The sequence below is a fragment of the Salvelinus fontinalis genome, chromosome 2 (genome assembly GCF_029448725.1).
Source record: "Salvelinus fontinalis isolate EN_2023a chromosome 2, ASM2944872v1, whole genome shotgun sequence".
Taxonomy (NCBI): domain Eukaryota; kingdom Metazoa; phylum Chordata; class Actinopteri; order Salmoniformes; family Salmonidae; genus Salvelinus; species Salvelinus fontinalis.
The window spans coordinates 91909853-91924384 of NC_074666.1; the positions used below are offsets into that span (position 1 = coordinate 91909853).

A 14532-nucleotide genomic window follows, 5' to 3' on the forward strand; every position below is an offset into this window, starting at 1 on the left:
GGACAGAGACAGAGCGGGAAAGGAAAAAGAGATCACTACATAGTTGATAATCATATTAATTGAAATGCTAATCCTTTGCACATGAACGCCCACTCGTTCGGGAATAATTGCAATCAATATATGTTTACGCCCAGTGTGTCGTTGTGATCTCTGTTGGAATCGTCAGTCCGTCTGCTGGAGAGTTCATCCGAGTCTCTTTCTGTTTCCCTAAAGATCAAAGTATTTCGTCGGTTAGAATGGATACTTCAGAGCACCATTCAGAAATTATTTTCATAGAATAGGTGTTTCGGCGGTTGTCGGTAATCGCATCCCAGGTTGACAATTTCTAGCAGCAGACTAGTTATTTATATCTAAGATTTGCTTTTATTCTGTAGGCATCGATAGCCTCAGAGTTGAACCATTTCCAGCCGTGTAGCCAATACTCCACGTGGTATGGTTAGGAATTCGATAACTATTCACAATCACAGCTCACGCTGTGGGTTTGCTTAGTCTTGATACTCAAACCTGTGCTACCTCAGTTTACACCGAGGTACGTGTGGTCTGAAGAGTATTTCCTCAGGAGGAGGTTTTATTCGTAACAATAGAAAAGACGGTTCTATGACACCAGATCATGTCTGTGCTCACGGGGGTGTGGCTACTGACTAGTTAAACTGTAGATGGAATACAATTCTCTCACATTAAAGGTTTAACATCACATTACATCATTTCACAAATAGTTTCATCTTTACTCATTCATTTTATACAAGAATTAGATGCAAACACCATAATTGGGAAATGTACACATTCAGAGATATATAGTCATGTGTGTTTCCTGTCCTCTCTGAGGTCATCAAATGAAACACACTCATCATACCCGTCCCTTAAGTGTCCACGGACCATTCCCACCTCCTCACAAGTGGACATTTTGTTTCATATTCCCATTTTTGGGATTTAGGAGTTCGCCATGTAAAATCCTTTGTTCTCTCTGTGTCTCTCTTTCTGCATGGCCAGGGGGAGAGAGTCTCCGACAGGAATTTACGACCTGAGATAACAGAACCTGGGTGTAGAAGAGAGTGGGAAGCCGTGATCTATACCCAGAAAGGGCCACGTCATGACAGCGTTTAGGAGGCACGATTACTTGCTGAGCATATGGACGTTTCTACTGTCTTCTCTGGGATTCAGAATGATTGTCATTTGCCCTCTCATCCACCAGTGCATTTTCCTAGCTTTGGGATGAGAGTTGAATACATCTCTGATAGCTGGGGGACAGACCAGGATACATTTTCCTAGCTTTGGGATGAGAGTTGAATACATCTCTGATAGCTTGGGGGACAGACTAGGATACATTTTCCTAGCTTTGGGATGAGAGTTGATAGGCTGTACTGTGCTGCTTCTCTCCGACCTCATGAAAGACAGAATCAGATATATGACAACGTGACTCGTTAGTCAGTAATTTAATGACACGAACACAAGACATACATCCTAAATGACACCCTTTATCTCTCTACATGGTGAACTACTTCTGACCAGGGTGTACCCTAGTCCATTTAGACTTTACCTTTATCTCTCTACATGGTGAACTACTTCTGACCAGGGTGTACCCTAGTCCATTTAGACTTTACCTTTACCTCTCTACATGGTGAACTACTTCTGACCAGGGTGTACCCTAGTCCATTTAGACTTTACCTTTACCTCTCTACATGGTGAACTACTTCTGACCAGGGTGTACCCTAGTCCATTTAGACTTTAACCAATACGGGTCAAAAGTAGTGCACTATAAAGGGAACAGGGCTCTATAGGGCTCTGGTCAAAGTAGTGCACTATGTAGGGAACAGGGCTCTATAGGGCTCTGGTCAAAGTAGTGCACTATGTAGGGAACAGGGCTCTATAGGGCTCTGGTCAAAGTAGTGCACTATGTAGGGAACAGGGCTCTATAGGGCTCTGGTCAAAGTAGTGCACTATGTAGGGAACAGGGCTCTATAGGGCTCTGGTCAAAGTAGTGCACTATGTAGGGAACAGGGTGCCATTTGGGAGACATCCAAGGAAACAGGAGAGAGAGGGCTCAGTCTGTCAATATTCTCAAGTAGCTGAGACACCTATAAAACATTTACTATCTCTGAATTCATTACATTAACAGGAAAACTGTGTGTGTGTGTGTGTGTGTGTGTGTGTGTGTGTGTGTGTGTGTGTGTGTGTGTGTGTGTGTGTGTGTGTGTGTGTGTGTGTGTGTGTGTGTGTGTGTGTGTGTGTGCGCGTGTGTGCGTGTGAGTGTGCGTGTGCGTGTGCGTGCGTGCGGTGACAAAGCTTTTTAAAGTAACCAATCCAAGAGAATTAGTTCTGGGAATTGAATGTGAACGTAAAAAGATTCTTCTTCTTCTTCTTCTTGTTCATGACGCACTCAGGTGGCGTCTAGTTGTCAGAAAACAGGTGGCCGTGTCTTAAAAATCATCCCAAACAACAACAGTCATGGGAGGAGAAAACAATGACGGGGAAACATCAAAGTGAAGGAGACAGAACACACCAAACAGCTTGCTGATCCCAGACCAGATTCTATGTAAAACAGCTTGCTGATCCCAGACCAGATTCTATGTAAAACAGCTTGCTGATCCCAGACCAGATTCTATGTAAAACAGCTTGCTGATCCCAGACCAGATTCTATGTAAAACAGCTTGCTGATCCCAGACCAGATTCTATGTAAAACAGCTTGCTGATCCCAGACCAGATTATATATAAAACAGCTTGCTGATCCCAGACCAGATTCTATGTAAAACAGCTTGCTGATCCCAGACCAGATTATATATAAAACAGCTTGCTGATCCCAGACCAGATTCTATGTAAAACAGCTTGCTGATCCCAGACCAGATTCTATGTAAAACAGCTTGCTGATCCCAGACCAGATTCTATGTAAAACAGCTTGCTGATCCCAGACCAGATTCTATGTAAAACAGCTTGCTGATCCCAGACCAGATTCTATGTAAAACAGCTTGCTGATCCCAGACCAGATTCTATGTGAAACAGCTTGCTGATCCCAGACCAGATTCTATGTAAAACAGCTTGCTGATCCCAGACCAGATTCTATGTAAAACAGCTTGCTGATCCCAGACCAGATTATATATAAAACAGCTTGCTGATCCCAGACCAGATTCTATGTAAAACAGCTTGCTGATCCCAGACCAGATTCTATGTAAAACAGCTTGCTGATCCCAGACCAGATTCTATGTAAAACAGCTTGCTGATCCCAGACCAGATTCTATGTAAAACAGCTTGCTGATCCCAGACCAGATTCTATGTAAAACAGCTTGCTGATCCCAGACCAGATTCTATGTAAAACAGCTTGCTGATCCCAGACCAGATTATATATAAAACAGCTTGCTGATCCCAGACCAGATTCTATGTAAAACAGCTTGCTGATCCCAGACCAGATTCTATGTAAAACAGCTTGCTGATCCCAGACCAGATTCTATGTGAAACAGCTTGCTGATCCCAGACCAGATTCTATGTAAAACAGCTTGCTGATCCCAGACCAGATTCTATGTAAAACAGCTTGCTGATCCCAGACCAGATTCTATGTAAAACAGCTTGCTGATCCCAGACCAGATTCTATGTAAAACAGCTTGCTGATCCCAGACCAGATTCTATGTAAAACAGCTTGCTGATCCCAGAACAGATGTAAACGGTGAGAGTTGTTGATATTAAAAGAAGTAGCTAAATAACAAGGTACAAAAGTAACAAGTTTACTCCCTATAGAGACCCATTAACTCTACTACTAACCCCTCTCTACTAGGAACCCCTCTCTACTAGGAACCCCTCTCTACTAGGAACCCCTCTCTACTACTAACCCCTCTCTACTAGGACACCCCTCTCTAATAGGACGCCCCTCTCTACTAGGAACCCCTCTCTACTACTAACCCCTCTCTACTAGGAACCCCTCTCTACTAGGAACCCCTCTCTACTAGGAACCCCTCTCTACTAGGACGCCCCTCTCTACTAGGAACCCCTCTCTACTAGGAACCCCTCTCTACTAGGAACCCCTCTCTACTAGTAACCTCTCTCTACTAGGATGCCCCTCTCTACTAGGAGCCCCTCTCTACTAGGAATCCCTCTCTACTAGTAACCCCTCTCTACTAGGAGCCCCTCTCTACTAGTAACCGCTCTCTACTAGGATGCCCCTCTCTACTAGGAACCCCTCTCTACTAGGAGCCCCTCTCTACTAGTAACCTCTCTCTACTAGGATGCCCCTCTCTACTAGGAGCCCCTCTCTACTAGGAATCCCTCTCTACTAGTAACCCCTCTCTACTAGGAACCCCTCTCTACTAGTAACCTCTCTCTACTAGGATGCCCCTCTCTACTAGGAACCCCTCTCTACTAGGAACCCCTCTCTACTAGTAACCCCTCTCTACTAGGAGCCCCTCTCTACTAGGAACCCCTCCATACTAGGAGCCCCTCTCTACTAGGAGCCCCTCTCTACTAGGAACCCCTCTCTACTAGGAACCCCTCTCTACTAGGAACCCCTCTCTACTAGGACGCCCCTCTCTACTAGGAGCCCCTCTCTACTAGGAATCCCTCTCTACTAGGAACCCCTCTCTACTACTACCCCCTCTCTACTAGTAACCCCTCTCTACTAGTAACCCCTCTCTACTAGGAACCCCTCTCTACTAGTAACCCCTCTCTACTAGGAACCCCTCTCTACTAGGAATCCCTCTCTACTAGGAACCCCTCTCTACTAGTAACCCCTCTCTACTAGTAACCCCTCTCTACTAGGAACCCCTCTCTACTAGGAACCCCTCTCTACTAGGAACCCCTCTCTACTAGGAACCCCTCTCTACTAGGAACCCCTCTCTACTAGGAACCCCTCTCTACTACTAACCCCTCTCTACTAGTAACCCCTCTCTACTAGGAACCCCTCTCTACTAGGATCCCCTCTCTACTAGGAACCCCTCTCTACTAGGAGCCCCTCTCTACTAGGAACCCCTCTCTACTAGGAACCCCTCTCTACTAGGAACCCCTCTCTACTAGGAACCCCTCTCTACTAGGAACCCCTCTCTACTAGGACGCCCCTCTCTACTAGGAGCCCCTCTCTACTAGTAACCCCTCTCTACTAGGAACCCCTCCCTACTAGTAACCCCTCTCTACTAGGAACCCCTCTCTACTAGGAACCCCTTTCTACTAGGAACCCCTCTCTACTAGGAATCCCTCTCTACTAGGAACCCCTCTCTACTAGGAACCCCTCTCTACTACTAACCCCTCTCTACTAGTAACCCCTCTCTACTAGTAACCCCTCTCTACTAGGAACCCCTCTCTACTAGGAACCCCTCTCTACTAGTAACCCCTCTCTACTAGGAACCCCTTTCTACTAGGAACCCCTCTCTACTAGGAATCCCTCTCTACTAGGAACCCCTCTCTACTAGGAATCCCTCTCTACTAGGAACCCCTCTCTAATAGGAACCCCTCTCTACTAGGAACCCCTCTCTACTAGGAACCCCTCTCTACTAGGACGCCCCTCTCTACTAGGAGCCCCTCTCTACTAGGAATCCCTCTCTACTAGGAACCCCTCTCTACTACTACCCCCACTCTACTAGTAACCCCTCTCTACTAGTAACCCCTCTCTACTAGGAACCCCTCTCTACTAGTAACCCCTCTCTACTTGGAACCCCTCTCTACTAGGAACCCCTCTCTACTAGTAACCCCTCTCTACTAGTAACCCCTCTCTACTAGGAATCCCTCTCTACTAGGAACCCCTCTCTACTAGGAACCCCTCTCTACTAGGAACCCCTCTCTACTAGGAACCCCTCTCTACTACTAACCCCTCTCTACTAGTAACCCCTCTCTACTAGGAACCCCTCTCTACTAGGAACCCCTCTCTACTAGGAACCCCTCTCTACTAGGAGCCCCTCTCTACTAGGAACCCCTCTCTACTAGGAACCCCTCTCTACTAGGAACCCCTCTCTACTAGGAACCCCTCTCTACTAGGACGCCCCTCTCTACTAGGAGCCCCTCTCTACTAGTAACCCCTCTCTACTAGGAACCCCTCTCTACTAGTAACCCCTCTCTACTAGGAACCCCTCTCTACTAGGAACCCCTTTCTACTAGGAACCCCTCTCTACTAGGAATCCCTCTCTACTAGGAACCCCTCTCTACTAGGAACCCCTCTCTACTACTAACCCCTCTCTACTAGTAACCCCTCTCTACTAGTAACCCCTCTCTACTAGGAACCCCTCTCTACTAGGAACCCCTCTCTACTAGGAACCCCTCTCTACTAGTAACCCCTCTCTACTAGGAACCCCTTTCTACTAGGAACCCCTCTCTACTAGGAATCCCTCTCTACTAGGAACCCCTCTCTACTAGGAATCCCTCTCTACTAGGAACCCCTCTCTACTAGGAACCCCTCTCTACTAGGAACCCCTCTCTACTAGGAACCCCTCTCTACTAGTAATCCCTCTCTACTAGTAACCCCTCTCTACTAGGAACCCCTCTCTACTAGTAACCCCTCTCTACTAGGAACCCCTCTCTACTAGTAACCCCTCTCTACTAGTAACCCCTCTCTACTAGGAACCCCTCTCTACTAGGAATCCCTCTCTACTAGGAACCCCTCTCTACTAGGAGCCCCTCTCTACTAGGAACCCCTCTCTACTAGGAACCCCTCTCTACTAGGAACCCCTCTCTACTACTAACCCCTCTCTACTAGTAACCCCTCTCTACTAGTAACCCCTCTCTACTAGGAATCCCTCTCTACTAGGAACCCCTCTCTACTAGGAACCTCTCTCTACTAGGACGCCCCTCTCTACTAGGAGCCCCTCTCTACTAGGAACCCCTCTCTACTAGGAACCCCTCTCTGCTAGGAATCCCTCTCTACTAGGAACCCCTCTCTACTAGGAATCCCTCTCTATTAGGAACCCCTCTCTACTAGTAACCCCTCTCTACTAGTAACCCCTCTACTAGTAACCCCTCTCTACTAGGAACCCCTCTCTACTAGGAACCTCTCTCTACTAGGACGCCCCTCTCTGCTAGGAGCCCCTCTCTACTAGTAACCCCTCTCTACTAGGAACCCCTCTCTACTAGGAATCCCTCTCTACTAGGAACCCCTCTCTACTAGGAACCCCTCTCTACTAGGAACCCCTCTCTACTAGGAACCCCTCTCTAGTAGGAACCCCTCTCTACTAGGAGCCCCTCTCTACTAGGAACCCCTCTCTACTAGGAACCCCTCTCTACTATGAACCCCATTGTCACAAAATGTATTAAGTACCAATCAGATATGTTAAAAATGTTATTCTTATTTGTAGTGAAGTCCAATTAATTGTGCTAATATTATATACTAATTATGTTCTGGCCCGCCGACTGTTGGCTCAGAAAAAATGTGGCCCGCAAACCTAGCTGACAAACCCTGCCTCATTCATGAAATGAGTAGGTGTGTCCAAACTTTTGACTAGATACAGTACCAGTCAACAGCTGGGACACACCTACACATTCCAGGGTTTTCTTCATTTTTAATATTTTCTACATCGTAGAATAATAGTGAAGACATCAAAACTATGAAATAACACATATGGAATCATGTAGTAACCAAAAAAGTGATAAACAAAGTAGCCACCCTTTGCCTTTATGACAGCTTGACAGCTTGGCTCTTGGCATTCTCTCAACCAGCTTCACCTGAAATGCTTTTCCAATAGTCTTTAAGAAGTTCCCACATATGCTGAGCACTTATTGGCTGCTTTTCCTTCACTCTGCGGTCCAACTCCTCCCAAACCATCTCAATTGGGTTGAGGTCAAGGGATTGTGGAAGCCAGGTCATCTGATGCAGCACTCCATTACTCTCCTTCTTGGCCAAATAGCCCATACACAGCCTGGAGGTGTCATTGTCCAGGCCCACTAAGCACAAAACAGAAGGGATAGCGTATCGCTGCAAAGTGCTGTGGTAGCCATGCTGGTTAAGTGTGCCTTGAATTCTAAATAAATCATTGACAGTGTCACCAGCAAAGCACCCCCATACCATCACACCTCCTCCTCCATGCTTCACAGTGGGAACCACACATGCGGAGATCATCCATTCACCTACTCTGCGTCCCACAAAGTCACGGCGGTTGGAACCAAAAATGTAAAATTTGGACTCATCAGACCGAAGTACAGATTTCCCCCGGTCTAATGTCCATTGCTCATGTTTCTTGGACCAAGCAAGTCTCTTCTTATTATTGGTGTCCTTTAGTAGTGGTTTCTTTGCAGCAATTCGACCATGAAGGCCTGGTTCACTCACTCTCCTCTGAAAAGTTGATGTTGAGATGTGTCTGTTACTTGAACTCTGTGAAGCATTTATTTGGGTTGCAATGTCTGAGGCTGGTAACTCTAATGAACTTAATCTCTGCAGCAGAGGTAACTCTGGGTCTTCCTTTCCTGTGGCGGTCCTCATGAGAGCCAGTTTCATCATAGCTCTTGATGGTTTTTGTGACTGCACTTGAAGAAACGTTCAAAGTTCTTGAAATGTTTTGGATTGACTGACCTTCATGTCTTAAAGTAATGATGGACTATTGTTTCTCTTTGCTTATTTGAGCTGTTCTTGCCATAATATGTGCTTGGTCTTTTACCAAATAGGGTTATCTTCTGTTGGCTCATACTGATTGGCTCAAACGCAGTAAGAAAGAAAGAAATTCTACAAATTAACAAGGCACACCTGTTAATTCAAATGCATTCCAGGTGAATTTCTCATGAAGCTGGTTGAGAGAATGCCAAGAGTGTTCAAAGCTGTCATCAAGGAAAGGGTGGCTACTTGGAAGAATCTCAAATATAAAAAATATTTTGAATTGATTAAAACTTTTTTGGTTAATACATGATTCCATCTGTTTTATTTTATAGTTTTCATCTCTTCACTATTATTCTACAATGTAGAAAATAGTAAAAATAAAGAAAAACCCTTGAATGAGTGGGTGTGTCCAAACTTTTGACTGGTACTGTATATTTAAGCAATAAGGACCGAGGGGGTGTGGTATATGAGCCAATATACCACGAGTAAGGGCTGCTCTTCTGCATGACGCAACGCAGAGTGCCTGGATACATCCCTTAGCCTTGGTATATTGCCCATATACCACAAATCCCTGAGGTGCCTTATTGCTGTTATAAACTGATTACCAACGTAGTTAGAGCAGTAAAAACACATGTTTTGTCATACCCTGATCGGCTGTCAGCCAATCAGCATTCAGAGCTTGAACCACCCAGTTTATAAATATATATATATATATTATTGAGTTATTTTGTAAGCAGTAAGGTACAGTAGCTTTATATTTAACAATGCCCAGTTTACTAGGAAATGTCTGTTTGGAAAAGTTCATTTATTCAAGCTAAATTAGCCTTTTACCTCAAAGGGAAAAGTTGTTTAGGTTTACAGGACTGGTACAGTCCACCTTTAAGTCCTATAACACTCACCAGATAGAAGTTCTGTTCATTTCATTCAATTTGAAGTTTTATCTTTTCATATTTCCCACGTTGTGTCGGGGCTCCGTGTGTCGGTGGGGTTGTGCATCAGGTGCGCTTTCGCCTTTGCGAAAGCGCTAAACGTTGTTGCCGCTAGTCGACAAATTCCAATCAAGTTGATCAGTGTTAAAAGTGATCCCTATATTGATTGTGCACAGTACATGGAAGTGAAGACGTCTGTTTTAGACAGAAGATTTATATCATGTGGTAAATAGGAGAATGCCAGTTGCACTATGTGTCAGTCTGTTTCTGTTGTCATGTGGCCCTACTTTATTCTGGAATTGGAGGATAACTATGGGCCCGTTTCAGAAGGCCGTTCAGTGGTGGTGCTGCTTCAGCCTGGTACAGTCCACCTTTAACGCCTATAGAAGACCATTCAATAGTGATGCTGCTTCAGCCTGGTACAGTCCACCTTTAACTCCTATAGAAGGCCATTCAGTAGTGATGCTGCTTCAGCCTGGTACAGTCCACCTTTAACGCCTATAGAAGACCATTCAATAGTGATGCTGCTTCAGCCTGGTACAGTCCACCTTTAACGCCTATAGAAGACCATTCAGTAGTGATGCTGCTTCAGCCTGGTACAGTCCACCTTTAACTCCTATAGGTCATTCAGTAGTGATGCTGCTTCAGTCTGGTACAGTCCACCTTTAACTCCTATTGAAGGCCATTCAGTAGTGATGCTGCTTCAGCCTGGTACAGTCCACCTTTAACTCCTATAGGTCATTCAGTAGTGATGCTGCTTCAGTCTGGTACAGTCCACCTTTAACTCCTATAGAAGGCCATTCAGTAGTGATGCTGCTTCAGTCTGGTACAGTCCACCTTTAACTCCTATAGAAGGTCATTCAGTAGTGATGCTGCTTCAGCCTGGTACAGTCCACCTTTAACTCCTATAGGTCATTCAGTAGTGATGCTGCTTCAGTCTGGTACAGTCCACCTTTAACTCCTATAGAAGGCCATTCAGTAGTTATGCTGCTTCAGCCTGGTACAGTCCACCTTTAACTCCTATAGAAGGCCGTTCAGTAATGATGCTGCTTCCGCCTGGTACAGACCACCTTTAACTCCTCTAGAAGACCATTCAGTAGTGATGCTGCTTCAGCCTGGTACAGTCCACCTTTAACTCCTATAGAAGGCCATTCAGTAGTGATGCTGCTTCAGCCTGGTACAGACAAATCCCAGACCTATGGCCTCAGCACAAACACATACAACCACACACACACACATATATACCCACATTACTCACCTCTCTCTGAGGCCGGAGCCAGATCAATGAAGCTACGACACTTCTCACCTGAGAGAGAGAGAGAGAGAGAGAGAGAGAGAAAGAGAGAGAGAGAGAAAGAGAGAGAGAGAAAGAGAGAGAGAGAGAGAGAGAGAGAGAGAGAGAGAGAGAGAGAGAGAGAGAGAGAGAGAGAGAGAGAGAGAGAGAGAGAGAGAGAGAGAGAGAGAGAGAGTACAAGAGCGTTAATATCTGTTAACAGAAATCATTTTAACTTTTTTTGTATTTTTTATTTTAACACAGTAAAGAGTTTAAATATTAAAAGGCTAGGATTCTATCTGAATGTGTTTTGTCAGCTCTGTACCTTTTAAAGGCAATGTTCCTGCGTTCCCCGGAGACCGCATTCACAGTAAACGCTGCATATGTCGGCTCAATCGGGAGTTTATTTTAAATGGAGCGTAGCTGACAAAGCGCGATGGAATTGAATCACTGGCCTTATTCTCCATTGACAACAGAACACAGTAATTCCTTTTAAATGGCACAAAGCTGACAAAGCGCGATGGGATTAAATCCCAGGCCTTATTCTCCATTGACAAATCAACATAGTACATAATGAAAATCTTAGCAAACACTTGTGGAGGACAAAGCCTAGGACAGATTGTTTGGTGAGTCTGCCAGAAGAGTTTCAATTCAGATTTTTAAATAACTTTTTAAAGAAAGGGATATTGTTAACGACAAAGAGAGCAGCTGGAATTATATCTGGATGAAAAACACTGTGAACATTAGACTGGAAAAGTGTGTGTGTGTGTGTGTGTGTGTGTGTGTGTGTGTGTGTGTGTGTGTGTGTGTGTGTGTGTGTGTGTGTGTGTGTGTGTGTGTGTGTGTGTGTGTGTGTGTGTGTGTGTGTGTGTGTGTGTCTGTGAGAGAGAAATACATTATTTCCCAGTTGAAGGTGAAACTCATTCTCTTTTGTGGATAACACATCCACACTATCGCCCCCTCACTTTCCAAGATGTAGAACATCCAATTAAACATGTGTATGTTAGTGATTGTGTGCATGTGTGAGAGAGTCTCTCTCTCTCTCTCTCTCTCTCTCTCTCTCTCTCTCTCTCTCTCTCTCCTCTCTCTCTCTCTCTCTCTCTATCTCTCTCAGCTGATCCTAGACCTGTCTAAAGGTAACTTCTAAAAGTATAGTAGCTTGTAAACATTTCTGGAAGTGAATCACTAATGGAATAGGTTGATCTAATGGACAAAGCTCGTTATGGGTTCATTAGTTAATTGATGGTTGTTATGGAGGTTCATTAAACCGTAACAGCTCTGTCTGTCATCCCTGTAGGATGTGATCGTTCCTCTCTCTCTCAATGGGCCCACACACACAGGGCTGGCACAGTTACCATATAACAACATAACCAACGGTTAAGGATGATTACCGTATAACCACATAACTAACGGTTAAAGATGATTACCGTATAACCACATAACTAACGGTTAAAGATGATTACCGTATAACCACATAACCAACGGTTAAAGATGATTACCGTATAACCACATAACCAACGGTTAAGGATGATTACCGTATGACAACATAACCAACGGTTAAGGATGATTACCGTATAACCACATAACTAACGGTTAAAGATGATTACCGTATAACCACATAACTAACGGTTAAAGATGATTACCGTATAACCACATAACTAACGGTTAAAGATGATTACCGTATAACAACATAACCAACGGTTAAGGATGATTACCGTTAAAGATGATTACCGTATAACCACGTAACCAACGGTTAAAGATGATTACCGTATAACCACGTAACCAACGGTTAAAGATGATTACCGTATAACCACGTAACCAACGGTTAAGGATGATTACCGTATAACAACATAACCAACGGTTAAAGATGATTACCGTATAACCACGTAACCAACGGTTAAAGATGATTACCGTATAAACACATAACTAACGGTTAAAGATGATTACCGTATAACCACATAACCAACGGTTAAGGATGATTACCGTATAACCACATAACCAACGGTTAAGGATGATTACCGTATAACCACGTAACCAACGGTTAAAGATGATTACCGTAGAACCACATAACCAACGGTTAAGGATGATTACCGTATAACCACATAACTAACGGTTAAAGATGATTACCGTATAACCACATAACCAACCGTTAAAGATGATTAACGTATAACCACGTAACCAACGGTTAAGGATGATTACCGTATAACAACATAACCAACGGTTAAAGATGATTACCGTATAACCACGTAACCAACGGTTAAAGATGATTACCGTATAAACACATAACTAACGGTTAAAGATGATTACCGTATAACCACATAACCAACGGTTAAGGATGATTACCGTATAACCACATAACTAACGGTTAAAGATGATTACCGTATAACCACATAACCAACCGTTAAAGATGATTAACGTATAACCACATAACCAACGGTTAACGATGATTACCGTATAACCACATAACTAACGGTTAAAGATGATTACCGTATAACCACATAACCAACGGTTAAGGATGATTACCGTTAAAGATGATTACCGTATAACCACGTAACCAACGGTTAAAGATGATTACCGTATAACCACGTAACCAACGGTTAAAGATGATTACCGTATAACAACATAACCAACGGTTAAGGATGATTACCGTATAACCACATAACCAACGGTTAAAGATGATTACCGTATAACCACATAACCAACGGTTAAAGATGATTACCGTATAACCACATAACCAACGGTTAAGGATGATTACCGTATAACAACATAACCAACGGTTAAGGATGATTACCGTATAACCACATAACCAACGGTTAAGGATGATTACCGTATAACAACATAACCAACGGTTAAGGATGATTACCGTATAACCACATAACTAACGGTTAAGGATGATTACCGTATAACCACATAACCAACGGTTAAAGATGATTACCGTATAACCACATAACCAACGGTTAAGGATGATTACCGTATGACAACATAACCAACGGTTAAGGATAACGACCGTCATGAAAATAAACAGTCATAACGGTTTTTGTGCAACAAACAGCTGACTGGAGACGGGATGGCAGGGCATTGACTGGAGACGGGATGGCAGGGCATTGACTGGAGACGGGATGGCAGGGCATTGACTGGAGACGGGATGGCAGGACATTGACTGGAGACGGGATGGCAGGGCATTGACTGGAGACGGGATGGCAGGGCATTGACTGGAGACGGGATGGCAGGGCATTGACTGGAGACGGGATGGCAGGGCATTGACTGGAGACGGGATGGCAGGGCATTGACTGGAGACGGGATGGCAGGGCATTGACTGGAGACGGGATGGCAGGGCATTGACTGGAGACGGGATGGCAGGGCATTGACTGGAGACGGGATGGCAGGGCATTGACTGGAGACGGGATGGCAGGGCATTGACTGGAGACGGGATGGCAGGGCATTGACTGGAGATGGGATGGCAGGGCATTGACTGGAGACGGGATGGCAGGGCATTGACTGGAGACGGGATGGCAGGGCATTGACTGGAGACGGGATGGCAGGGCATTGACTGGAGACGGGATGGCAGGGCATTGACTGGAGACGGGATGGCAGGGCATTGACTGGAGACAGGATTTATTTTATTTTATTTTATTTATTTTTTTATTTATTTTTTTTACCGTTATTTTACCAGGTAAGTTGACTGAGAACACGTTCTCATTTGCAGCAACGACCTGGGGAATAGTTACAGGGGAGAGGAGGGGGATGAATGAGCCAATTGTAAACATTGACTGGAGACGGGATGGCAGGGCATTGGAGCGGTTGAGTCCGTTTCTGTCGTAACATGGACTCTTAACAAC

At 44.6% G+C, this 14532-nt stretch overlaps 1 protein-coding gene across 1 annotated transcript in view; it reads right to left on the reverse strand.

Moving 5' to 3' along the window:
* Positions 1-10724, reverse strand: part of LOC129831726 (germ cell-specific gene 1-like protein) — a 30069-nt gene extending 19345 nt beyond the window's left edge. The window contains exon 1 of the mRNA XM_055895127.1: positions 10679-10724. The gene's annotated coding sequence lies outside the window, so the exon portion shown is untranslated. The remainder of the gene's footprint in view (positions 1-10678) is intronic.
* Between the last annotated feature and the right edge of the window lie 3808 nt (positions 10725-14532).